The 26,211-nt window shown below is 38.3% G+C and overlaps 1 long non-coding RNA gene across 1 annotated transcript in view; it reads left to right on the top strand.

The window, feature by feature from the left end:
• LOC144007140 (uncharacterized) overlaps window positions 1–25,677 on the top strand; it is a 34,244-nt gene extending 8,567 nt beyond the window's left edge. Inside the window, exon 3 of the long non-coding RNA XR_013280092.1 lies at window positions 24,668–25,677. This is a non-coding gene — a long non-coding RNA (uncharacterized LOC144007140). The remainder of the gene's footprint in view (window positions 1–24,667) is intronic.
• The last annotated feature ends 534 nt before the right edge of the window (window positions 25,678–26,211 follow it).

Below are 26,211 nucleotides of genomic sequence, written 5' to 3'. Positions count from 1 at the left end.
CCTCGCCACAGCAATATTTCTGTCAGATCTTATAAAATATTCTATAAAAAGTTCATTATTATTATATTACAGGCCCATGCCCAATGGGAAAAAAATGATTGATTCTGCTACTATGTCAATTAGTAAATTACTTGTATTACAGTCTAAATTTACTCTCACAATTCAGCACACAACCATTGTTGTAAAAAGTGCTGGCAACAAAAGTGAGCAAGCCCGTAAGCAAAAAAAGGCCAAGCTCAACACCCAATTCGAGCTATTTTTCCTGCGTCTGCATCTGCTATGTGAATGTGTTTCGTAGTGGTAACGAATTACATCAGGAAGCATAATTGCTAGGTTACACAGCCGTGTAAGTGCTTGAGCGCTTTTCCAACAGAGACCTCTCGCTGAGAGGGTGATGCAATGCCCACAGTGACATATTTCACTGTGATGTCACTTCGTTATACCCGTCTTGAAGCTGTCAAAATCTGCTTGTAACTGTTATGCCACCCTGCAAAGATTTGTATGCTTGTGGCATTATCAGGCACATCGCATTACCTGCAAATTTTCGCACCTTACTCAATACACTTGCACACTTTTTTTGTGGATTTTAGATTAACAAATGAGCAGAAATAATCAAGCTTTGTTTTTTTTTGTTTTTAAGACATAGACAAGAAGAAATCTTATGTTGCATAGACACAATGCAGTCTTATTCAAATGGGAAAAAAATAGCAAAAAAAAAAAAAGTTTTTTGATTGTTTTTGTTTTCTTTTACTGTAACTCACATGATATTTTATTTTTGTTTTTGTTTTTTTTGGTTATGGAGTTGTTGAGACTAGTGTGCATGTATGTAGTAGCCGGCTGGAAAATAATAATAAAAAAAAAATTATAATAATTAAAAAAAACAAAAAAACAAAAAAAACGTTTGCTTGGTGGATTCAAAATGTACACAAAAAGAAGGCGCGGATTTTAAGAACAAATACATTAACTTGAGTGACAAATCCTTATGAGCCACTAGGTGGCAGTATGTCATCACAAGTTCACAACTGAGTGGCGCAGCATATAATGCAAAGTTGCAAACCCAACTCTGTCAAGTTGGCATGTTGTGTTTGCCATTTTCACAGAAGCAATAATCAATCACCTTCACTACCGGCTGTTTTACTGGAATTTGACTGATTTTGCAAGGCCCACACAATATTGTGTTCGATTGCTATAAAAACACGGAACCTATCAAAAGAAAGATTAAAGTCTCTTCTTCCATCAGAAAGAAAAAAAAAAGTGTTTCTATCTGTTTCCATTTTGCAGCAATTAGCATTAGAATATAACTAATTTTAATCAATTTTCACAAATCTATTTCGAATTTAGAGTAATGAGCTTTTTTTTTCCAACATGGTCCCGGCTGATCTCCTTTACTCTGCTGCCACCTGCTGGCGGTTTGTGTAATAACTACCATTTCTTCAGCCATTGGGACAAACATGTCCTTCGTTTTCGTCTTTGGTCATTAATTGAATGCATGAACCTTTGGGGATGATTTGAAATGTAATTTTTAGTAGATTTATTTTGATATCAACCGGAATAATGAGGTTTGAAAGTATGTCATACAGAAGTGACGTCATCTAGCAACAGCCAATAGAAAAGCACCTTCAGATCACGTCACTCCCACGGTGTTTTTTAAATATTGTGCACAAGTAATGCATCTTTTTTTTTTTAACTAATACTAACACTGAAACTAACAAACTAAACTAAAACTAAGCATTTTTTAAAGAACTAAACTAATAAAAACAGAACCACCCTGAAACTAATAAAAACTAACTAAAATGACAAATTCCAAAACTATTACAAATAAATAGCTTTATATACTGTAGCATTTTTTTAAATATGCAAAAGCAGAAATAAATGTTTTGTACAATTTTTAGGAATAAACACAATTTCTCTTCATGATATTATGTGGCCCTTACGTCCTTCGGATTTTCTGTATGTGGCCCTCAAATGAAAACGTTTGGACACCCCCGATATTCACAGTACTGTACCAAGGTTTGCACTTGTGAGACATCCTTGGTCTGGTATAACAGGAAGTTTTTTATGACTCAACAAACTAAAGTACTTGCATGCATTTTCAACTATTTTCTCAGTGCGTCAATTTCAACAAAAAGAATGAATGAATGAAGGTTGTGAGAAAATAAGTGTGACTCAACCTGATAAATGGGGGCCCTCTGCTTGCAAGACAGGAAGGAAACATGTGGAAATCAGACAAGGTCAATTGGACCAGAGAAATCCCTCCCGCCGGTGCTTTAAATGGAAGCGATGATGACAGGGAGGAAGACAGGAGGGTGGTTAACGTTTTCTTCCTCGTAATGGCATCCGCATCGTCCTGCATCATCTTGCCGTGGCTCATTAGCTTACTTCAAAAGGGCAGGACGACCCCCGAGAGCCACATCGCCGCAAAGGAACCATTAGCGACGCGTGTGCCGCGTGGGGGGTGCTGCAACAATGTGCGCTATTTCTGCTCACCTCCTAATGGCCACTTGCAGACCTTGGATCGGGTTCTCAGCAGGCGATGGACATGCACGCGCCTTTGAGGCGGGAACTCTTGGCAAATCTTGACAGACACCAAAAATGCTCATCAATCGTCGTGAAATAAAAATAGTTTTCTAAATCTACTCCCGTGGGTTTAAAGATCACAGCTGTGCAAAGATGTCATGATGAAGAGCAAGAAAGAGCTGTTCATACTTTTTTTTTTTTTTTTTTTTTGAATAACAATTCCCCCAAGATAAAAACCATATTAAAATTTTGGGTTTTTAACCACAAATTTCTACATTAAAAACCAAGATTAAAAAAAAAAAAAACAAAAAAAAAAAAACAATTTCAATTTGAGTTTTTAATCACAAATTTCTACATTAAAAACCAAGATTAAAAAAAAAAAATTCAATTTGAGTTTTTAACCACAAATTTCTACCATAAATTTGTTAAGCTAATTCCAAATTTCAAAATAAACACACAAAATAAAAAATGCCTTTCTACATATACATTTTTTTTTTTGATCAGTTAAACCATTCCAACTTTAAACTTTTAATCCCATTCCTATTTTTTTTTTTTTTTTTTTGGAAAATTTTAAAATAAAAGCACAAAATAAAATAAGTAGCATGTGTACATCTAATTTCCATTTATATATGCAATTTCTACATTACTCGGTCGAATCAAAATTCAACCTGTTCAGCACATTTTTTTAAATTTTATTTTATTTTATTTTTTGAGGCTTTCTACCTTGCAATAGTCGGCAGTCCCATTCAAAATTTCCGCTGGTTTTTTTTTTTTTTTTTTTTAATTATTATTCCTAGTTAGCAGTTATCATTCAAATGGTAATAATAGTTGTTTACAATAAATACGTCAAGTCAAATAAAGTACTGCTGCTAGCACAATGACATCTGAGCCAGGATTCCTACAGGTAGCTTTTTGGTAAAAAAAAATAAAAATAAAATATAATAATAATAATAATAATAACATTAAAATTCAGCACATCGAGTGAAGAAAAGGGAAAGACTCATTTTTATGTGATAAACTAAGAAACACATTTCAAGTTATTCTGCATCCGTTGAGTTTCATGAATGAATCATACTACCACAATGAGTAACAAAAATAAATAATAAAGTGACATGTCATTCAGCTCTTAAATGAAAGCTAAATTTAAGCCCCAAGTGCGTTGGTAGCGTAGAACGTGACAGCTCGTAAACTTCCCTCTGACAGCTCTTTCAACGAGTCGAAATGTTTATTCACTAACATGTTACTGCAAACAAAAACGCTATTGAGGCTGAACATCTTGCCTGTAATTATAATGTCAGTCATCATTGGGTTAGCAGAAGGCTGTAAAAAGCTGCTACAACTCAACGCAACTTTATTTATAAAGCGCTTTAAGAACAGGCAGTGCTGCATACAAAGTGCTGTACATAAACATAAATATCGGTTGTGCAGTAAAGAATAAGGTCACAAAACAAGAGCAAAGCAAACAGGGACGTGCCAGGGGTGGGTGGCGCTGGGTGCAGGACCCCCTTTGCAATTGATGGTCAATAAAGTTTGTAAAAATGTAAAAGAATTATTTCTTAATGTGGGGTTTTCCCCTCATTTTGAAAATGTTGGTCCTAAATGATAAAAGCTTAATGTATTTGTCATGCCTAGGGTCATGCAAGGGTTATGTTTACTGTCATGCCTAGGGTCATGCAAGGGTTATGTTTACTGTCATGACTAGGGTCATGCAAGGCTTATGTTTACTGTCATGCAAGGGTTATGTTTACTGTCATGCCTAGGGTCATGCAAGGGTTATGTTTACTGTCATGACTAGGGTCATGCAAGGCTTATGTTTACTGTCATGACTAGGGTCGTGCAAGGGTTATGTTTACTGTCATGACTAGGGTTGTGCAAGGGTTATGTTTACTGTCATGACTAGGGTTGTGCAAGGGTTATGTTTACTGTCATGACTAGGGTCGTGCAAGGGTTATGTTTACTGTCATGACTAGGGTCGTGCAAGGGTTATGTTTACTGTCATGACTAGGGTCATGCAAGGGTTATGTTTACTGTCATGCCTCGGGTCATGCAAGGGTTATGTTTACTGTCATGCCTAGGGTCATGCAAGGGTTATGTTTACTGTCATGACTAGGGTCATGCAAGGCTTATGTTTACTGTCATGACTAGGGTCGTGCAAGGGTTATGTTTACTGTCATGACTAGGGTTGTGCAAGGGTTATGTTTACTGTCATGACTAGGGTCGTGCAAGGGTTATGTGTACTGTCATGACTTGGGTCATTTATCATCATCAAGTCATTTAGATCAACATTGGGAGATTCTGAAATCATGAGGGAACTTCTGGACTCATTTGGCTGCACTGAGAGAAAAGGGGGTGAATCATTTTGCACGCCCTACTTTTTAGCAACTTATTTGTAAGTTTAAAAATACTGTTAAAGTTTTCATTTCATTCAACAAATCAAGACCAGTCAAATGTAACGTCAACATCGGCGGAAACTTTTCGCCAAATTCGCCCTAATCTGATCCATGCGTCGCGCGCGCACACTCGCCATCCTCTTCAGTCCTTTTGTAAGGTCTGAGTGCGAGAGTCGCTTCCGCGTCTGAGTGATGGTTACGGCTTGGTTTGCCTCTCTCTCCGCTCCCCATCAGGGCAGCCCACTTCCTGTTGCCGGGTTACGATAATTATGACATTAGTATTCACTATTGAGCGGCAGCCGGAAGATGAGGCTCTGTCACACAATGACGGCCAATGCGGGTCATTGTCATTACACAGATCCAGAAACTCGATAACATGCGCTCAAACTCTTTTCACCATCGCGCCGTTTGTTCACCCTCGCTGAATTGTGTATTAAAATGAAGTTAAACCTCATGAAATCCGTCGATGCAGAAGATTCAGGTTGTTGCGTGCGTTTCGAATGCATTGTTAAAGTATAATTGTTGTCATTTTTTGTTGTAAGAACGTTGTAATTTCTGCAATAGAATCACCACAGCAACAAAGCTTGCAGAAGCATCAGGAGACATCAAGTTCAGTTACCATGGTAATATTTTTCATGGAGAAAAGGAATTCCTTGTATGGAGGTGGTGAATACAGGACCCATTATGCTAATAAAAGGAGCAATTAGATTTTTTTTTTTTTTCATGTGTGGAAAATATTTTGCAATTATCAAAACGAGGAAAGACGCATGGATCGCTGTGCCCTTCTGCACAGAGACGTCCCCATGCATTATACGTGCGCTACATTGAACTCATTTGCTCCCAATAACGTGCAAATACGTTTTTTTGTTTGTTTGTTTTAAGTTTCCCAAAGACGTATTTATGAGTTTTTTTTTTTGTTTTAACTAGAGCATACAGAAGGCTTTGATGCAGCCTCTCAACTGCAAAGAACGGTTGCAGAAATGGTAGTTATTACACAAACGGCCAGCAGGTGGCAGCAGAGCAAATGAGATCAACCAGGGCCATGTTGAAAAATAGCAAAATTACTTACAATTTTAATTTTAATTTTTTAGATTTGTGAAAACTGATGAAACTTAGCTCTCTTCTAATGCTAATTGCTGCAAAACAGAAACAGATAGAAACATACTTTTTTTTCTGATGAAAGAAGAGACTTTAATCTTTCTTTTGATAGGTTCCATGCTTTTATAGCCGTAGAACACAATATTCTGTGGGCCTTGCAAAATCAGTCAAAATCCAATAAAACAGCCGGGAGCGAACGGGATTGCGAAATGTGAAAATGGCGGCGAGTGAATGAATTAAAGGGAATCAGAGGCGTCGCTTTGAAACGCAGAGGCTTCCGCGTGTTTGCAAAATTACCAACACCGGATCTAAACGGCCCCCGCGCAGACTCGGACCATGCGCCGTGGCGGATTTTTGCGACACCATCACATTGTGGTGTTACTTGTGCAAAACCAGATTATAATGGAAGTCTGTGACTATGAACTGTGTTCTTCATTTTGGACAAAAGAAGAAACACACCGCCTACATCCAGTCCATAATAATCAGCACCTTTGTCATCAAGATGAGAAAATATCACAGACGTTAAAGGTCAAGCTGCACTCTCACTCGGTTCAATACGTCATCAACGAGTCATCCCAGAAGAATATATGCGAATTCCGTCACGTCTTTCCGACCTGCTATTTCCTCTTTCTTCCCGATTACAGTGGAAAGGAATTTGAATAGATTTGAACAAAGATGAGCAAGTACCCTGATTTAGCCACGAGTGACCAATGAAAGTCAGTTTTGTTTTTGACAATATACGAAGAACACCACTGTGATTTGATTACATTACAGACAGGGAACCATCTCTGTATGTTTGTTCAGAAAAACCACAATAGAAAGATGGATTATCATAAAATGCATTCCATTTGTGAATTTCATGAGCCGAATGATTTAATTTTCAAACGGGAATGCTGTCGATCTGTTTTGTTGAACGCGGCATTGGGAATGAATGGTTAACAACTTTTGAAAGTAAACTTGAATCTAATGAAACCAAAATAACAAAAACCAAAATCATGATAGCGTGACAAGATTGCATTTTTCACAATTCACCGCTGGATTAGATTGCCACATCTTGCAGTTGTCACATTTTCTGTCACCCACCAACCAGGAAGTCATCTGTTAACGGATACATACAATTACGTCATTCCAAGATTTTTTATTTATTTTTTATTTTTTTTTACTGTTCGTCTCATGTTTTTCTCTGCTCGAGTGCAAATCTTGAAACACGCTACAGAATGAGTTGACCTAATGAGCCATGATGAGTTAATTTGTCTTTGAACAACATGTTTTAATCACAGAGTTGCTTCAAAACAACAGGTGGTTCGGGAGAAGCCCATTATTGCAATTTCAGTACAGTGGGAACGCAACCATTTCCTCATCACAAAAAGGACTCTAAATTTGTACATGAATCACATTTCCATTCACATTGAGTTGTCGCACAAAAATATCTGAGAGAGAATCCAAATATTGACTTTATTGCGTAACTTCACATTTGGTGAATGGGAAAGCATTGAAATCATACAAGTAGTATAAGTCAATCATATATTGTTCCCAGAATGCATTGCGTGGTGCAATTAATGACGTTATAAGTGTATGTGTGTGTGTGTATATATATATATATATATATATATATATATATATTTCGACAGTACAATTTCTTATTATTTTTTTTAACTTTACAAAATAATCTCGTGAGCCGATTAAACCCCTTTGCGGGCCTGATCTGGCCCGCGGGCCTTATGTTTGCCCCCCCCCCAAAAAAAATAAATGTAAAAGGTTTTATGGTAACGGCAGCTTTATTTTTCCGACAGATGGTCAGCAGATGATGTGCGCGCTCTGACTAAGTTTAAATATTGTTGTTTTTTTTAGGTTGTTTTTTATTATTTTTTTTATGATAAAACTGCTGATGTGCGTACACACGGTGATTCATTCCACCTCTTAGTTCCGCTGGTGGCTTCCAAGGACCCATTGAGGAAATACCGTAAAAGCTAAAGGTCACACTCCAACTCGTGAGTTTTAGAAACTCAGTATAAATACTGTGTAGGTTGAAAATGTTTTGTGCACAAATAGCAATGACGGAAAGCCAGACGTCACTGATGAGCAGTAGTAACTGCAATGTGCATGTATGTGGGTGGACAGCACATGCGCTACATGCCTCACGCACTGCACTTGACACTCAGGAAGTGGTAAAGTATTCATATATGTCCATATATTCCCTCGACAATCTGTTTCCTGTCTTAGAAGATGTTTTGTCTCTGGTCTGAGTTGACTTCGTAAATTCATGCATCGAAGTTAGAACAGATCTAACTTGAGTGTTGGCGTGAAAACCAACCCAAGTATTAATTGCACTAAATTAGAGGAGCGCCTCGAATTGAATGGCGTCGCTGTTTGGGGTCGCAAAGATCACAGGCATCGAGACGCTTTGAAGAGAAGTTTGGATGGAATCATCCTCGTTAATATTCCATTTACTTGTGAAAGGCAAACGCGGTTGTGCGGCTTGTTTGCTATCGGTCGGAGCCAGGCGAAATGATCGCGTCTCTTTCAATGGGATGAAAGGGACGGCGGGGGAAATATTTGATGTCGTCGGCCTCCTTATCTCTTTACGGATGCTTGTTCAAACTCATTGTAGATGGCCTCTCTTTCGAACCATCTTTCTTCTCTGTCCAGAATATTTGCATTTTGTTGTTTCTCTTTGAGGTGCGGGTCGACCGCGGGGTCTTGACCCCTGTCTGTTTTGACATGCACCTGCTCAGTGGTCAATTTATACATCAGCGCTTTCCTGACTACACTTTTCATACACAAGCTAACTCAATGTGCGTTACGTCATTAAAGAAAAACATTGAAGCGCATTTAAAAACAAAGCACAGAAATAAAAGATTACAGAAAGAGCGCCCAGTGCTTTTGAAAACCATTTGAACCCGGATTTAAAAGTTTTCACAACTCGGGGATGACTACACTTTTGTTGGCCACTTATGAGCAGCATAACGGCTACATGCTGCTTCGCCATGTTTGCTCCTGCAACAGGTTACAGTCGACAATTAATTTCACCTGTGCATTCGTGATGAGCTGACGCACAGAGTCATGCTACGTGCACGACCATCGGCACTGACAGCATCTGCAGCATGAAACAAATATGAGAGCGGAGCGTTTTAATTTATTGATTGACATTTGTTTCTATTTATATATTTATTTTTGTATTTATTTACACATTTATTGTTATATTTGTTTTTATTTTTTGAATGTTTTTTTTCTTTTTGTATTTATTTTCACTTCTATTTATTTATGGATATTTTGTATTAATTTCCACATTTATGGTTATATTTATTTTTATTTTTGAATGTTTTTTCCTTTTGTATTTATTTTCACTTTTATTTATTCATGGATATTTTGTATTCATTTCCACATTTATTGTTATATTTATTTTTATTTTTGAATGTTTTTTCCTTTTGTATTTATTTTCACTTTTATTTATTTATGGATATTTTGTATTCATTTCCACATTTATTGTTATATTTATTTTTATTTTTTGAATGTTTTTTCCTTTTGTATTTATTTTCACTTTTATTTTTATATGGATATTTTATTGTTTTTATTTACTTTTATATTTATTGTTTGTATTTAATTTTTGAATTATATTTTTCATATCCGTGTTTTTTTTTCTGTTTGTATTTATTTTCAGTAGTATTTATCTTTTTGTATTTAATTTTGAGTGATATTTTTCTTATCCGTTTTTATTTTCACTTTCATTTATTTACTTTTTATTTAGATGTTTTTGGTCCTCCATATTCAGCATATTGTCTTACTTACTGTGAAATCATCTAGCGTGTTGCCGGATTTCAAGTGTACTTGAACGTTGTGAAAAGAAATTTGCCACTCGAAAAAGATTCCATTACGAGAACAATGTAATTCTACAAGATAACAAAATGACGTACTTTTTAATCATCGAGCGTTAGAATGTACTCTCCCACCTGAACGCATCAGTCCGTGGCCAGCATCTGCTGCCTCTCTCGAGACTGCCCACCGACGTCACTGGATATTGACGAAAGCCTCTCGTGGTTGCCGATTGAACAAACCCAACAAATGAGGTGATTTGAGCAACGTTAAAAGCCAAACAAATAACGTTAATGCGTGCGTCACTCTTTATAATTGCTACAATTCATATGCTGATGGAGGTGCAAATAGTGCAACGTTTTTGTTTTTTGTTTTTTATGACATTCATTATGCAAAATTCAAACATTACAGTCCACTTATTACCACAAATGTTTTAAAGCTATTTTAACCAACACCTCCAAGATGGCCACCGTCGCGCAGAAGGCGCCGAGGCGAAAGATGAGCTGGCAAAGAATGTGTGCGTATGCACTTTTATGATAAGATGATTAACTCATTTACTCCCAATAACGTATAAATACGTTGTTGTTTTTTTAATGCTCTAAGTGTCCCAAAGACGTATTTATGTGTTTTGTTTGTTTGTTTTTTTATGCTAGAGCATACAGAATGCTTTGATGCAGCCTGTCAACTGCAAAGAACGGTTGCAGAAATGGTAGTTATGTCACGAGCGGCCAGCAGGTGGCAGCAGAGCAAAGGAGATCAACCAGTGCCATCTAGAAAAAAGCTCAATTACTTACAATTTTAAATAAATTTGCGAAAACTGATGAAACTGAGCTCTCTTCTAATGCTAATTGCTGCAAAACGGAAACAGATGGAAACATACTTTTTTTTTTTTTTTTTTTTTCCTGATGAAAGAAGAGACTTTAATCTTTCTTTTGATAGGTTCTATGCTTTTATAGCAATGGAACACAATATTCTGTGGGCCTTGCAAAATCAGTCCAAATCCAGTAAAACAGCCGGGAGCGAACGGGATTGCGAAATGTGAAAATGGCGGCGAGTGAATGAGTTAACTGCATTTCACATCTCTGTTGTCTCTGTATTAACTCATGACAGTGGCATTGCCACTTCACATAATTATGCACATTTCCATTGCTGATCAGTGATGCAGGTTGGCGTGACCTGTGCACAAACGCATCCGTGAATAATTGCTCTCATTTGCAACACGACTGTTAAAATTCACCTCATGCACCAACTGAAATATTCAAAAGTAAAAATGCAGACGGAAAGATTAAATAGTCTTGTCCACTTTTTTTCGGCAGCATCTGAATGAAGGAAGTATTGTTGCCATGGCAGCCACTTTCACTTGAATGCACCGTTCCTAATTCGATGATAGTTGCAAATAAACAAAAAAAACAAAACAAAAAAGCAATAACCTCAGACACACATCTCAGTAGATTCACGTCTTCCTGATGCATCAGATAAGTAATATTTCACCAACTTCAATAAATCCAGCAGAAAAAAAGTTATTCCTACGGACATATACAAAATTGAGAGGCAATTTACAAAGATGGCATATTATGGTTTGGAAAGAAAGAAAATCAGATAAATTTAAACTGTTTACAAAAGTGCAGAAAAAAAATGTAGTACTTATTTTGTTGTATGAATTGTGGTCATGTTAGGTTTCTGATGGTTTTTCTGTAATGAGCAGTATGCAGTAATAAAATAAAATAAAAAAAGGAGGAGCTGACAATGAAGCCACACTCAAACACAAAAGATCTTATGTCCTCCTCGCAGACGGGTAATTGCTGTTGGAAATTGCTGCTGGTGATTCTTGTGCAGCTCGCTCAGCAAAAAAAGCTCAATTAAATTCATTTATTTTTGTTCAATCCAGACACACCGACTCCTTTCTTCATAACAATAAATCATGACTTCATGCTTGATACAGCGAGGAAAAACAAATCAGAGTCTCCGTAATGGTGATACTGTTTGGTCATGTTTAATATTGCTTGACAACATTCAAAACTACGTTTGGGAACTGAAGACTAGGGATGGAACGATATCCAAATATCACAAAACGATATGAAGCTCACGATACGATATTGTGGGGAGGTTGGCGATATTTAAAATAGGTCACAATATGGTACAAAAAAAAAAAAGAGCTCATACTTAAAAAAGCACAATATTGTGCTTTATACATATAAACTACCTGCAATCTCTAATAACACTTAATATTGAGGCACTTACTCGCTAATGCAAGCCCACATTGAGTTTCTCCACGTGTTGACTCGCTTCAAAACATTTTACGCTCCCCTTCATCTGACAATTAGTGTATTTTAAACATAGAAGGGCCAAAACATACCTAATGAAAATTAAACTGCACTACAAAACGAACCACCAGAGGATGCTATAACCACACAATTGGAAATCAACCTGTCTTTTTTTTTTTTTTAAACAGATGTGTAGCTTTTAAATATCATGAACATGACGACGACGACGACGATATTGCGGCAGTTTTAATATCACAATATCACGATATTGCCGGTATCGTTACAATCCCTACTGAAGACACGAATTGTTGAAGATTTGTAGGTGGAATTCTTTCCAATTCTTGCTTGCTACAGTCTCATATTTTATGCTTCGTAATGCACCACATATTTTCAATACGAGACAGGTCTGGACTGCAGGCAAGCCAGTTTCGACCTACCCTGATTCTGTCATTTGGTAGATTCGGTTTATAAATAATTATTGAACATAATATCTTGTGGGTATTGACATTTTTGACATTTTCTCACATGTCCGTGTGTAGATTGCGGCAAGTCCCAGTCATTTGGAACTGCTGAATTCGGTCCCCCCCGCCAGGCGAGCAGCCAAGGCAAGCGCGTTTCTTCTCGTTCACCAGTAGCGTCTTCGTTGACCTCGGATCAGCTTTCGCACATGTTGTGGCTTCCAGAAGAGTTGATCGGCTTGCGTCCGGCTCATTGCTTTCAAGCAATTTTTGCCTCGATTCTGGTCAATGCAGGTGTATAAACAAGAGTTAGCCTTGGCAATGTCAGCAAGTAATCATAGACAGTGGTAGTGGTACACTTGAGCATTTGTGTGTTGGCGGCAGATGCCTCCCTTCCAGATGTGCTCCAACACTGATGACTTGTCCACCAGCGGTGGTCACCTTCTCTGCAGCTAATTTATGTAAACAACAAATGTATCGAATCATGACAATGGGCGTTATTCGCGCAACATAAGCAGCTTTCCTTCTTCAAGGTCATGTTTATTCATGACGCTGACAACACCGCGTTGTTTGTCATTGTGGTGTCAGGGCTTGTGCAGGTTGCTGATGAGAGTGAGGAAGCCAGTGAGGCTGGTGTGTTGCGGACGCTGTTCTAATATTACGCAACACATCAGGTTATGCAGGTTTGCAGTCTTTTTATTCATGTGCGTGTTGTTCCAATTTCCCAAAGATGCCAGTCAAACCTTCTCATCTGTAAGTTTGCTGTAAGATGAATACAGCCTCACTTCCTGTCAAAACAATAACTGTTTGAGAGCAGCTGAAAAGGGTTCATTAAAAGCCTGGCAAGGCTGGGTGAAAGAGGGAGAAGGTCTGCGCCACAACATGAATACTAATGACCATGAGAACCGGAAGTCCTGACATACCCGCTTGGACCTGAGGGGGGCGGACGAGAGCTGAGGATGCCGTCTCGTCAGTTAGAGAGGAGAAGGTTACACGGGACGCTTCAGTTGTTTGGTGCTGCCGCTGCAGCGGCATAAAAACATGGAGCCATTTCCTCGGCTTCACACAAAAGACGTGAACACAAAGTTTGCGCAATCAATAATCTTGCCAGAGATGATCGTTGTCACGTGCGCAGATCCTTGTATCCTTGTGCACCCACAATTGTATCATACCATACAAAATATATATATATATATATATATATATATATATATTTTATTTTTTATTTTTATTTTTTTTTTAAATCGAACATTAACTTTCTCCACCTTCCGCTCTTGCAAAGTGACTCATTACAAGCGAGGCCATCTCATCGAATGGGAAAGAATGAAGATGATGCAGCTTCCACAACGTCACATTCCGAGATGTGAAGCAGTTTGATTTTCTCCATTCAAATCTGCTCATCTTCTGACCTGATGTGACTTTGATTATATTAGTTCAGATAAGGACCCCCAAAATATGGCCCGGGGGCCCACCTGTGGCCCGCCACCCCCTTTTTAAGCGGCCCGTATCATATACTGAAGATTGCATCTGCTACTATTTTTTTTTTTTAAATACTGTAGAGAGTTTTTAAATATACAAAGATGCGCATTAACTATTTACATTTAAACATTCATAACTGTGCTGAAGAAAGCTAATTTTTACAAGCAAAAAAAGTTAATAATAGGAGGAACCATCTTTTACTTTTCGAAAGCTGTTAAGGTATCAGTTGTAATATCTAAACAATATCCATTTGCTTGATTGACTGATTTTTGGTATGCTTAAAACTCTTTTACTGCCAAACGTTATCAAAAAAGAGTGCCAGCCGATTTTGAGCATTTGCACTCATCTTTCAAGGCAAATCAGAATATTGCGTACTATGACTACGTAAACATGGTGGATTCCATATGAAGGATTGGATTCCATTTTCTCATCAGGAAAAAAAAAAAAAAAAAAAAAAAAATATATATATATATATATATATATATATATATATATATATATATATATATATATATATATATAATTCCACCTTATTCCGTTCTTTAATATCACCATTTGAAAACGGGTCATTTATATAATGGGAAAAAGATGAGGGGAAAAAAAGCTTGTGAAATGGTACATTTTCTGCACAACATTGACTATGACAACTAATATTTTTTGTTTAGTGAACGTTCTGTGAATTAGATTTAATGTGACAAACCTATTTCCTAAGATCTGCCATGTTCTCATGTAATTTGATCCACGGGACCCAATTGAAAAGAGATACAATGCTGCCATCTGCTGGCCATAGTTAGTGGGTGATTTAAAAAAAAAAAGTTTTCAATTCATTCATGAAACCAGAGCTACACAAGACATTGCGATGCCCCATTGGGATGGGGGGAAAAAAACAAAAAAAACATAGTTGACGACAATTAACGTTTTTGGCAGACCTTGTTGGGATTTCCGTTAACGTTAATTTCCGTCCTTGGTAGGAAGAGAGTTAAAATAATGTAACGTTAAAAAAAAATAAAAAAAAATGTTAACATGGCCCTGGCATCCAGCGATTTTTCTGTTTGTGGCACTTGAAGAAAAAAGTTTGGACTATTAGGTTAGTCTGGTGATTAACTTAGCCAGTCTAAAACATTCCACTTCATACCCACCCCAAAGCATTTTCCCCAGCAAAAATCCAAATAATGGGATGAAATAGAACAGAGATACATGATGTCATTATTAACATTTCATAAACTTTATTTTTTCTTGGCATTTTGTGGAGTTATATTATGTAAAAAAAAATATGCAAAATGCAAAAAATAATAAACAGTGAGATGGATGAGCTTGTAAGGCAGCGCTGTCTTGATGTGGGAGATGTGTTTGCAGTTTGACAGCAGGTGGAAATCGTTTTTAGACGTTCCTCCTCGTGCTCACAGGCCTTCCCGACCCGCTGCCCACAAGCGAGATTTTAGGTGGGAGTGGACAGCTGAGCAGCGGTTACACCAAACGCATCGCGTACTGTAGTGGGGGATGAGTAATCGCGTAGAAGCAGCACTTTCAAGTTGTTATTTACAAAAAAGCGTCTGTGTTTTGTTGCACTTACTGAATCTTGGAGAGTGGCTGCACTTTGAAAATTGTGATAATGTTCTTATAATTGCAGCAGTGGACGAGAAACATTCGCTGAAGTACAAATCAAATTGGGACGTTGTGTTAAGCAAAAAACAGAACACAATCACAGTTTTGTTTTGTGTTTTTTTGGAACGTGTTGCAGCCATAAAAGTTGAAATGATTATTTGCAAAAAAACAAAGTTTATCAGTTTCAACATATTGTCTTTGTAATGTATTTAATTAAATATAATTTACAGGATTTGTAAATCATTGTATTCTGTTATTTCTGTTTAACATAATCTCCCAACTTTTGACATCTTGGGTTAAGTTCTGCTTTAAACTGTTTTTCATCATCTGAGTCTTCTCGATTGTTGTTGTTGTTGTTGTTGTTGTTGTTGTTGTTGTTGTGGCTAAAATGGCGCATTTGGACATCTAGCATGAGTTGGCACCACAGCATGCAATTAGCTAGCTAGCTAGCTAGCTATGCGAACACCCCCAAAAATTCCCTGAATTCCACAATTTACAAGAACAGCTCGGTGTCATTTAAATTCCCCTTTAAACTGTTTTTCATCATCTCAGTCTTCTCGGTTGTTGTTGTTGTTGTTGTTGTTGTGGATAAAATGGCGCCCAGTGATGCATTTGGACATCCAGCATGAGTCGGCACCACAGCATGCAATTAGCTAGCTAGCTAGCTAGCTATGCGAACACCCCCAAAAATTCTCTGAGTTCCACAATTTACAAGAACAGCTCGGTGTCATTATTTCAATTCCCAAGTGTTGCATATTTTGTGTTATTCAGGTGACCATAATACATTGAAACAGGTTTATAATGAGCATGGAATTTGTGTACAAAGGTCTGTCATGTAGTGTGAGCCACAGGCTGAATTAGCGAAGTGAGCATCTCGGTCAAGTTGAGAAACATTCAGGTGTTTTTACTGATATATATATATATATATATATATATATATATATATATATATATATATATATATATAATATTTTGTTTTTGTTTTTTTTTTAAGAACAATTTAGCTATCGTCACCGGGTCCATTACATACAGTAGATTTAAGACAACATGGCTTCTTAACATATTTGAGTCATTTAACAAAATATATGAGGACATTAAAATCACACAAAACACTCACTCAGTACACATTACGTAAAGAGGCCAAAGACAATTACGAATATGTATTTGTAACACGCAGTTTAACATCTATTGACTTCAGCTGTAATGTGCTTAAAAAAAAAATGACCTGTCGGTTTCTCGATATGCTCGGAAATAGCAAGTCAAGTCAATTGGCGCCCTCATCTTCGCCACCAATTTGTATTCCAATTTTCATAGCATACAAACAACTTGGTACAATACAAATAGAAAAAAAAACAACAACAACAAACACAGATGCCATGTGGTTTTAAAGCCTCTATAAATGGCTCGGTAATTCTGTTTTTCAGACAAGTGGGTATATTCAGCCTGTTTCTTCGAGCAGGACCGCCCTTTTATGAGAGGTAATTGGGTGTCAAATTTGATCAAACTGGACAGGGCAATTATTGCTATTTCTGTACTGCCTTAGTCATGACCATGGCTGATCTTTCTCTCATCATCTTGCATGGAAGCGTGGAGCTTCACGATAGATGACTCATGTTTACAAAATGGCGCCAGAAAAATCTTGCAAATGTACGAAGTAATGAACAATTATTTTTGATACTCGTTTAGAACATTTTAGCTGACCTCCTCGTGCCCCAAACTCTTAAACTTGCTGCCGTCTCCAAAACCTGGAGTCAACACAACACCATGACTAACTTCAAGCCCATTTCAAATCTTCCCTTTCTGTCTAAAATCAAATTTATGGCACAATTCACATCTCCAGATTAGCAAACTCACAGCAAGCTGCTCATAACTGCTCCCTATCTCAAGGCGTACCCCAGGGCTCAATGCTTGGTCCTGTTCATCCTCTCCATGCGACTTCTTGGAAATATCATACGCCTTAATAAACTCCTATTTGCAAAATTAGACCCGCCTTCAGCAATATACTTTTGCAATTGTCTCACAGTCAACTCATTTACATCATCCTTTAAAATGTTCCATTTCCTCAGATTTTGTCATGTTGCATTGTAATTTCAAACACCGGCAGCCCATTAAAAATCAAATGCTGCCATCTGCTGGCCATAGTTAGTGAGTGTTTTTGATTCCACAACCCATTGACCAGGCAGTGGGTCACTTAGACATTGCACTGCCCATTGATTAAAAAAAAATAAAATGAAAAATAGTTGACGTCATTTAACGTTTATGGCGGCATACATCGTGATTTTACTCATCGTTATTAAACGTTTTTGGCGGTCAAAGAGTTAAGAGGCAAGCAGCAGCATTTTGAGCCAACTTGGAGCCATTTAAGGTAGGGCTGGTTGACTCCAAAATAAAATGCATTACAGTAATCCTGCAGAGATAAAATGAAGGCATGGATTACTGTTTCAAAATGCTGCCCCCTGACATCGTATGTATGTCAAAAATATCGATAAGATACTTTCATTTTGTCTTAGATCAAATGTGTGATCCATGCTCTGTTTTTCACTCTGAGAAGAGTTGCAGAAATGCCGCCGTGGTGCGTATCCGAGCTTCATATGGTCGACCGGAACTGCGGCTTTGTCTTTGCTGAATGCTTGAAATTCAGCCTCCACACATGAAAAGTCAAGTATTTTTCTCTTTGTACACGACCGAGCTGTTGAATGTGACGTTTGGAATGATTAGATTATATTGAGCTGAAAGGAAAAGGTCTCAATGCGTTTTCTGTATACTGGTACAAAAAAAAAAAAAAAAAAAAGCAGCTTAGTAATCATCAATAGGCAATTTGTCAGTCCAGCTTTCTTGTCTATGTATTTCCTTAGCATAGCTACAAAAAGTGCCGAGCCAATTCAACCCCCAAGGTTTAAGAAGGTATTTCAAGATGTTGTCAACTCTTCAAGCAATTGTAGTTACTCCTCGTAAAGTCTTAATGATTGTTTTGTTTTGTTTTTTCTTTTGAAATGGCCGAGTGGGAACAGCAGCACGAGGTCATGCCTCCCATCGCATAAGGAGGTCAGGCAGCACCCATCATGATATAACAGATTAGGAATCAGGGCAGAGCCTCCTTCCCAGGAATCCTAAAACCTGCATGTCTCTTATGTGTTTGAATCGTCCATCTTATCAAAGCGGCATCTTAATAAACCTTCAATAGAATAAAATGGACAGATGTCGTACACAATATGAATGAAAATATGCCTGACTGTGCCCAAGGTTTGGCTGGTGACCAGTCCAGGGTCTACAAAGTCATGTGGGGTATGCTAAAGCTCATGTTTTCAGCTTAAGTGAATTACAAATGTTAAAGAAATCGGGGAAAAAAAGCTTTGAAATCCCACCAAATTGATGGTTGACTGGCATAGCAGGAATGAAATGTGATAGACCTCGGAAGATGCCAAATTTTGACAAGATCAAAGGCCAAATAGACTTTCAAAAAATGATGCCAGAAGCGTAGAAACGATCCAATTCAGTGTATTCACAGCATTGAGGAGTCATATTTGCATGTTGTCTTCAGTGATGGCTTGAACCTGCATTATAGGCCTCAATGTATTTCAACACATTTTGCTCACATCTATAGCATTCACAAGTTCTACAAGTACCTTTACTAACCACTTGTCCCGCCCTCTTCTGGAAAAAAAAATGTCCCCTGACAAGAGTGCTGAATATAATGCATAGATTCCAGGCCGCTGACCCAAATGCGTCTCTTTGTACCTCCGCTTTCAGTTCACGTGTTTGATTTGTAAAAAGTGAAGTAAAGTCCTTGACAACTGGGTACCCCAACTACAGAATGAGTCTGTCCCCATGGAAACCGGAAGAGGACGGGAAGAGAGTGATGGAACAACAGCGGCATGCGAGACTGACGGAGACAAGGAAGGTGTCTTCAAACCATTTCAGAAGTTTATCTACACAGAAGCAGGAGCGCAACGTTGAAATTCCCTTTTTCAAAGTAAGACGACACAAAACTGTACAGCAAACTTATAGCAGCCATACTTTCAATTCAGTGTCCTTCGTAAAAGGAGCAAAAAATGTCCTTCCATAGATCTTATCTTATAGGTGGGTTGCGATCACGTGATTCCGGCCACGCGCAAAATTCAACTGGGGGTCAGGAAGTAGGGAACGCCCATTGAAAAAAAAATGATGGAAAGCGAGGCAAGCAAGTATGAAAAAGCGTTGGGTGAGCCTGGATGTAGCCGATAGGCTCTAAAAAGAAATAGTAAAATATGTCGGATATGATCCTGAAAAGAGATTTTTCCGAACTTGGTGTCGAGACAATCGACATCACAAACTGCCTCGGCCTCCAGACATCATACTGCACCGCTATCCTGGAGGCTTGCAACTATTTCGTGTGTGCTTGGGTCAGCCAACTCGGATCAAAAGAAGAACTAAATGACTGCCGTCTTGTTTTTGCTCGGGTGACTAAATGTGATTCAGAATCATTCTCTTTTCATGTAGTTTTTGGTCAAAGCACGCTCTTACACGCTCTTAACTCATTCACTGGCAGCCATTTTCACATTTCGCAATCCCGTTCGCTCCCGGCTGTTTTACTGGATTTTGACTGATTTTGCAAGGCCCACAGAATATTGTGTTCTATTGCTATAAAAGCATGGAACCTACCAAAAGAAAGATTAAAGTCTCTTCTTTCATCAGGAAAAAAAAAAGTATGTTTCTATCGGTTTCCGTTTTGCAGCAATTAACATTAGAAGAGATCTAAGTTTCATCAGTTTTCACGAATCTATTTAAAATTGTAAGTAATTTAGCTTTTTTTTCAAGATGGCCCTGGTTGATCTCCTTTGCTCTGCTGCCACCTGCTGGCCGTTTGTGTAATAACTACCATTTCTGCAACCGTTCTTTGCAGTTGAGAGGCTGCATCAAAGCCTTCTGTATGCTCTAGCGTAAAAAACAAAACAAAACAAAAACGTCTAAATACGTCTTTGGGACACTTACATTAAAAAAACGTATTTACACGTTATTGGGAGCAAATTAGTTAATTTATTTTTTGGTATTTATTTTTAGACACTCGAAACTTTTAAGCTCTCGCGGGCCAACATAAAATGACATGGCGGGCCACATCTGGCCCGCTGGTCTTGAGTTTGACACTCTGCTTTCGGCTGTCATTGCCGTGCGTGACAAAAAAGCCAAGGGTTGCTTTGTGGAAATGTCACAGATCATTGTGTTGTTGTTTCACAGCCGCATGTAGAGAAGGCCGTCAGTGTGACTAAATCCTCTTTTGAGCACTTGTGAAAGAGAATGACTAATGTTCTTGATAGTTCATCGTGGTAGTGTAACAAGTCATTTTATTGAAGGTATTGTATCCGAGGTGCGTAACACTCCTAGAATGTCAATGCAGATGCATTCCGCAAAGCATACATCCATCCATTTTCTATACTGCTCATTGGTGACTAGTTCAGTGCCTGAACCAACCAACCCTCACCAGATTATGCTAGATTGAAAATATGTTTGTCAGTCACAGTGTTGACACAGAAGCAGGCAGTGATTGACACGCATAATCACACCCACTAACAATTTGGTCATGAACGTTTTGTAGCAGCCAACTAACCCAGTAAACCCTGAATCAGGTGTCATTGGAGCGATGCTCTTTAACTCATTCACTCCCAGCCATTTTTCACATTTCGCAACCCCCTTCTCTCCTCACTGTTTCACTGGATTTTGACTGATTTTGCAAGGTCCACAGAATATTATGTTCTATTGCTATAAAACATGGAACCTGCCAAAAGAAAGATTAGAGTCAGGAAAACAAGTATACTTCTGTTTCGTTTTGCAGTAATTAGCATTAGTATATAGCTAAGTTTCATTATTATTCACAAATCTGTTTAAAACAGTGGTGAAAAGGGCTTTTTGCAACATGGCCATGGTTGATCTCTTATACTCTGCTGCCACCTGCTGGCCGTTTTTGTAACACTACCATTGCTTCAAGCATTCTCTTCAGTTCAGAGGCTGCATCAAAGCCTTATGTATGCTCTAGCATAAAACAAAACAAAAAAAAACAAAAAACGTATAAATACGTCTTTGGGAGCAAATGAGTTAAGGTGCGAGGGCCAGATCAGGCTTATTACGTCGAGCTGGGAGGCAATTGGGTCAGGCACAGAAGCAGGGTCTTGAGAATGCAGGGTTCCAGACTGCTGTTGTGATAGCGATCAACTAGATTGTGTACATTCCGAGTGGCTATCTGAAGTGAGATAGAATTAAGTCTTACGAATCTCTTTTTGAATTTTGAAATTGAATTTAGGAAGTAGGTTTGAGTGAAACAAGGACGGATGCAGAGAGGTGAAACTTTATTTTATGCACTGAGCACCAACTGCCGGATGTGACTCTGGTAGTCACAAGAATAGATGTAAAAATGTAATTCATTCTATGTGCTAAATATATGTTGGGCTGGAAATACTAATTAGATCTTCTTTCTTCAGTAACTAAAAGCATATGAATATATTTGGATGTTTCCTTTTCCTTTCTTTGGAAAAATGTCAATGGCCTGTTCTTGTGCCAGTACTGATTATGACGCATGTGAGCGAGATCAATGGGGGGTTGGCAAGAAGGATGCTTCCAGGGTTGTATTTTTACGTGTTATTTTTAACCACAAGCCCAGACAAATGCGTATGTGAGACTTCAAGAACATGATGCAAAAACACGGGCTACAAAATTAAATGTGCCTTTGGTGACAGCCAATATTCTCTTGGCAGTCTAAATGGTAAATTTAATGTTCCATTAAAGCGTTGAAGATTATTCAAAAATAACAAATGTATTTCATAAAAGTGTTGGATCCGGTGTGTTTTTGTGTTGTTTCATTTCCAAAGGAGGAAATTTTGAAATGAAAACGGTTGTCATCTTGTCATATTTCGAATTATTCTCCATCTCTGCGCATCATTCAAGCTTCCCGTTTCAATAATAATTGTTGGCTCTGACACTAAGATAATCTCGGACCTGAGGTCGGTCTTAGCCGCTTCCCACGGGAACTTAAGATAGCGTCTGTGAGGAGCTGTTTGACACTGGATACTGAAAAGTAAAATGCCCAAAATACCATTCCCTATGGGACTCCACACATAACATTACAAAACTCATCTTGAAAACTGCAGTCCCTGTTTGAAATAAAATGTAGCAAGCTGCAAGCAAAGAATAATATGCTAAAACTAAAAATTGTTTCCTCTCCCTTTCTTGGGAGATTGCTGCCATAATTTAATGTTGTTAGCTAGCTCTTGTTAGCCCATCCTTTAACTAAGTACTACGTGTATATCAAAGTATCGTGTTAGCGTGTACGGCGTGTGGGCCAGCACTCTAAAATTAGCTTCAATGTTGTGTGCTCTGGCTCCAGATAGACATACGACGATGGCTGACCTCTTGAGTTTGAGTTGACCTTAGGACAGTGTGCAGTAGCATTAGAAAAGATGGCTGCACCAGATTGAGCACAATGCTAGTTTCCATCTGTGGACCCCAAAGAATAAAAAACTTAAGCTTAACTCTTTGACCGCCAAAAACGTTAAATGACGTATTCTAAAATCCTAATGAATGGTGCCAAAAATGCAAATTTACGTTTTTTAAGTTTTTTGTTTTTGTTTTTGTTTTTCCCTCTCAATGGGCGGCGCAACGTCTAGCGCTGCGCTGCCTTGTCACTAAACAAAAAATATTTGTGTCAAAGTCACTGTGCAAAAAGCTTGCTTTTCTCTTAATATTTTTGTATTTTCGCTTATGTCGCTCAAATGACCTAATTTCAAATGGTGATTAATAAAGAACGGAATAAGGTAGAAACATACTTTTTTTTTCTCATGAAAGAATGGAATCCAACCTTTCATATGGCATTCACCATATTTATGTCGTCATACCGCACAATATTCTGTTTGCTTTGAAAGATGAGTGGAAATGCTCCAAATCGGCTGGCACCGTTGGGGTTTTTTGGATAACGTTTGGCAGTCAAAGAGTTAAGGTTCGGAACTTGCGAGTGACGGAGTCACTAAGGTGACGAAGACGAGACACCGAGCAAGCATAGGACTAGCTAAGGGAGCAAATCTGTTATTCGCCTTATTAACTGGCTAGCAGGCTATTTGCTAGCATTTTTGTCCCTAGGAAATTTCAAGTCAGTGTTTGTTTAAGTTCACAAACGTTCGCCGAGAGTTTTAATGGTCTTTCAAGAAAGAGAAAATTTTGAACATGTTCGCCCCTCAGCAGGATAAGGACTTTAGAGTTCATTCAAGCCAAGCTAGTTGCAGTATTTATCCTTAATTAGCTGACAAGGTTTGGATCGTCTGGATTCTTCCCACATTGTAAAAAACATGTGTTAGGTTAATCAAGACTCTAAACTGACCATCAGTGTGAATGCGAGTTTGTTTATATATGCCCTGTGATTGACTGGCGGCCATTCCAAGGAATTGTGCGACCCCAATGAGGACAAGCGCGATAGAAAATGGATGGATTGATTTTCATGACAGGCTGAAAGGACGGACTGCCAGAAGGGAAGAAAATCCTAGTGTTAGTCAAAACTTGCCAGCATAAACCGTAAACATGATTAAACATGAGCTATTGTATAATCAGTATAATCCTTCCAGGGGTGTCCCTGCATTAGTTTCCTGATGGGGTTTGGCTACTGTTTGTCTACTGTTTGGCTTGGAAAAGTCTTTTCAAATTTGCTGAAGGAGCAGTCCTTCTACATTTGAACCATTACTTTGCAGTATTTCCATACGAGAATTTCGAGGAATACTGTCAAATTGTTTAGCACTCGTTCTGCTGTAATCACGTTCACATGAGGCAGTTTATCGAGTCTAACGTACCGTTTTTCTTTCTACGCTTTTGTTTGCGAATACACTGGAGGATAATTGTTGACAAAGGCCGCTGTTTGCATAAATGATCATGTTTGACAGAACATGCTGAATCACGGGGGTCAAGGACGTCAGCAGCTGACAAACTGGATGATAAGATTTGCAAGTCATCCAACTTGTCACAATTGAAAAGAATTGTGAAATTCCAGTATGAGTCCGAGGGTGGCAAAGCTGTTAATTTTTATTACCAGTGAATATGGCGCGAGGCTCTGCAAACCATGCGGCGTGTGAATCTTCTTGTGGGAGTGACCAGATGTTACTGTGAGTGAGAAACTCCTGGAGCCAAAAGATCACCAAGTTTGTCTCGTAATGCTGGAAACAGAACGCCGAACATGGATGGACGGTTTTTCGGCAGGTCACAACTTTCCAAAGTGCCACAGAAGAGCCGGAAGAGTGGAAATTACAATTCTCATCATGGCACAAGTTGATATCTTAAAAGCCCTTATGTGACCTTGAACAGCTGCTGCTGCATCTGCAAATGAATGGGGAATACCTCGTTGTCATTTTTTTGTATGTAAGTCAACAGGCACTTTAATCGGCTTGTGTTTTCCCCCTTGTGGTCCGGCACAGATTTCACCTACTTAACAAGAGAGGGGGGGGGGACTTGTGTTAAAAAAGGCCAACTGATTCTAATGAAGAGCTTTACAAGTTAATGAAGCGAAAGTATCAAGAAGCCTCCTTGATACATTTGCTTCAGCGAGCTTGTTAACCCGCTGACCCGATGAGGAAGCTCCGACATGAACTCCCTGTCACAGTTATTAGGTGTGGGCATCATTACAATTTAGACAATTCCGATTCCACTTCCAGTTCCTCAATTTGATTGTCAATTCTTTGAAAAAAGATATATATAAATTTAATTTAAAAAAAAAAAAAGCAGCATTTGTGGAATATGAATCAAGCAGCAAAATCCATCCGTTTTTATCCGTCTCAGGGGGCAGCCATTTTGCCACTAGTTGGCGATTGAAAATGACATCACTGTTGCTCACACCTCAGCTAACGACCAATCGTGGTTCACCTGTTTTCTGGGTTTGGTCATGTGATGCTCACAAGCTGATTCTTGTCCATCCATTACCCCGCCACTCTTATGAGGTGGTCCCCCTAGTGGCCCGCCAAGTAATTGTTCAATAAGTAAGGAACAATGGAGCCCTTATAGTGGCTGTATATTAACTGCAAATATTGAGATACTTGCGTAGATGTATCATTAATCTAGCGGGAGACAAGTATCGCGATTTATCGCGATATCGTTATATCGTCACACTCCTAATAAATATATATATATATATATATATATATATATATATATATATATATATATATATATATATATATAGTTATTTTTATTCTTTTTTTTAATATGTTTAAAAGAAGAAATTTAATGTTTAGGAAATTTACTAGGAGTTTCTCAAAGGGCTTTAAGCAGTATATTAATATTAAATCTATTAACTTGAATTTTTCACACGCGCAGCAGGCTACCGAACACCCATTGATAACTGGAGTGCAGTTATATAGCGCTTTTATCTGCACCATATGGTGGCCAAAGCGCTTTACAAAGACTCACATTCATTCAGTCTTTTGCACACATTTGCACAACCAACGCGAGTCTGCCGCCGTGCAATGCGCTGCCGGGTCCACCGAGAGCAAATTAAGGTTCAGTCTTGCTCAAGGACACTCGGACATGGTCACAAGGGTTGAGGATTGAACCCATGGCCTTCGAGTTGGGAGGCAACCACTCTAC

The sequence above is a fragment of the Festucalex cinctus genome, chromosome 19 (genome assembly GCF_051991245.1).
Source record: "Festucalex cinctus isolate MCC-2025b chromosome 19, RoL_Fcin_1.0, whole genome shotgun sequence".
Taxonomy (NCBI): Eukaryota; Metazoa; Chordata; class Actinopteri; order Syngnathiformes; family Syngnathidae; genus Festucalex; species Festucalex cinctus.
This window is presented reverse-complemented; position numbering and strand designations above follow the sequence as displayed.